Source organism: Macrotis lagotis, chromosome 1, assembly GCF_037893015.1.
Source record: "Macrotis lagotis isolate mMagLag1 chromosome 1, bilby.v1.9.chrom.fasta, whole genome shotgun sequence".
NCBI classification, from domain to species: Eukaryota; Metazoa; Chordata; class Mammalia; order Peramelemorphia; family Peramelidae; genus Macrotis; species Macrotis lagotis.
Genome location: NC_133658.1, coordinates 548,467,156 through 548,470,152, shown reverse-complemented (window position 1 = coordinate 548,470,152; position 2,997 = coordinate 548,467,156).

Here is a 2,997-nt window from a genome sequence, read left to right as displayed (position 1 = left end):
GCTCTATCCACTTGTACCACCTAGCTGCCTCCCACCTTCAAGTGGTACACACAAACACATATACATACACAGATATTTTAAATAATTTTTTTCCTTTTAGAAGAATCTATTCTCCATCACCATCCCAATCCTTATCTAGAATATTTTAGAAAATACTTCCCATCTAAATACAAACAAAACAAACAAACAGGAAATAATCTGATTTCATCTTTTGTACTCTGATAGAAATTTACCCACAGGGAGATATTTACTGTCTTGTATATTTGCATTTTAATTCATTTCCCTCTAATCATGAAATCAGAAAATCTCAGAGTTTAAAAAGACCTCAGAGTTTATCTAGTCCAAACCATAAGAGAACAAAAGAATTCTTCTGAACCCTTACTAAGGCATTTGGTCAAAAGAATAATGTTCCATGTTAAAAGAGATGTGGGAAATCTGGGATACTAATACACTGTTTGGTGGAGCTACAAACTCATCCAACCTTTCTGGAGAGCAATCTGGAATTATGCCCAAAAGGCCATAAAAAATGTGCATACCCACATAAATGAAAGCTCTTTGGGATTTCTCAACAAATTTAAAGAGTATAAAGGAATCTTGTGTCCAAAGAGTTTGAGAACTTCTGCACTAGACCTCATCTCCTCCCAGGTTAATATTTCTTATTTTTTCAACCAATCTTTATATGGCACAGTTTCAAAGATCCTCACAATCCTTATTAATCTCCTTAGGATCCATAATAAATTTTAATCATTTTTGGTAAAACATTTTCCCTAAAATACAAATATGTTTCTACAGATATTGTCAAATCAGAAATAGGAACCTCCTTCATTTTTGACAATATGCATCTCAATACAACTAATAGTAATTAGGTTTACTGGGGGTGGGGGGGGGGACTGCCATGATAAACTGTAGGTTTATACTAGCTGTTCAGTCAATTAAAAACATATTTAATACAAAAATTTGTCTATCTAAACCTGCCCTAATCCTGTTCTTGGAATGCAGATTTTCTGAATGAAAATGCATAATTTCATATTAAATCCTATTAAATTTCATCCTAATAGAGGGAAACTATTAAGAATGCTTTTTTTTCTGATTCTGTTATCCTCATAATTATTTATCATATCCCACTTTGTTAATTAACTGTGTTGTCATCCTCATTTTTGATGAAAATATTAAAAGATATTAAGATCAAGGACAGATTCCTAGAACATATCAGTAGACTTTTCTTTCATTTCACAATGATCGATTAAATAATTTTGGGGTCCAGTAATTTTTCAATTGCAAAATCCATTGCCTTATATGATTAGACAGCCCACATTACTCAATGAAAGTTATTTTCTTCTTCTTCTTCTTCTTGATAATCAAGAAATATCACCAAGAGAACAAGGTGCACATCAACAACAGCCTTATGAGAAGAACAACCTTGATGGAATCAGCTCCTTTCAAGAGTCCAGAGAGCTAGGACAACTGTGTTTGACTGGTGATGGACTATATTATCCCCAACCAAAGGAAGAAAAACAAAACAAAACAAAGCACAGAGGAAAAAAAACCCTTCTGATTATGATGAACACTTTATAAAAATTATCTCTTATGCATCTCTTTCCCTTAATCCTAATTACTCATGTCAAAAGTTACTAATTTGCAAACATTTAACAAAATATGTAAAATTTGATTAAAGAATAGAAAGAAAAGCATATTATCATTATCAAAATAAAGCATGAATTCACAAATAATGGAGTTGAAATGAAAGCAATTTAGTTATTCTACTTATCATTCTACTAATTATGCTATTGAATTGCATAAATATCTATAAAATATACATAGCCAAAACTAACAGAACTAGAAATAGAAAACTTATCTAACCCTATCAAAAAAGAGAACCCAACAACCTTACTTTGATCATTTGTAAGATGATCTGGAAAAGGAGATGGCAAGCCACTTTAGTATCTTTACCAAGAAAACTTCCAAAAGGGTAACAAAGAGTTAGACATGACTGAAAACAACTAAAAACAAGCTTAGTAAGACATTATTTTCAATGGAATAGGAATTGTGTGACTACATCATCTTAGTATATTTGGATATGTTCACTGTTTCAAAGGAACTCTTCTAATTCATGTAAATCTTAGAATTCCTCTACTTTCATAGTACATTTGCAGGATAGTGGTTCTAAACTCTGAATGAAAGTCCTTGCCAAGAATTAGATTATACCCTTTGTGTTCCCCATAAAGTACTGTGTGATGTCTCTGGTTAATCTTTCCTGCTGGAGATTAGAGCATCCCTAGGGGTTGGTTTTATCTTAGTTGATTGTCTGTGATTAAAATGATTTATGAACTAATAATGTCTGATATATAATCATCTTTATCCATGTTTTATAGGGGAATAGAAGAGGATGAGAATCAGCCCCTTGAAGTGCTTTTAAAAAATGAGTGGGAATCTCCTATCTGACATTTATTTTTATTTTTAATGACTTTTGGTTTCATTTATAAGTTCAATTTTTTATGTTTTATTTTTATCAATATCTTATTTGGTTTTTAGGATTCCTATTTTAGTATTTAATGAGGGTTCTAAATTTTTTTTAATTTTTCTAGATTATTTTAGTTTCATGTCCAATGCATTCTACCTTTTAATGATGTAAGCATTTAGAATTATAAATTGGTTGCATCCCATAAATTTTGGTATATTTTCTCATTTTTATCATCTTTAATGAAATTATTGTTTCTAAAATTGTTCTTTGATCCATTCATTCTTCAGGATTATTATTTAGTTTTCAATTATTTTTAAACTATATTTTGAAGGCTATTTATTGAATGTAATTTTATTACATAATGGACAAAAATTAATTTAATATTTTGTATTTGTGAAGTTTTTATGTGATATGTGAGAAATATTTAACATTTAATAATATAATATTTTGTATTTGTGATGTGTGATATTTGATATGTGATAAATTTTTTGAAGGTGTTATGCATAATTGAGAAATAGGCATACTCCTGTCTAAGC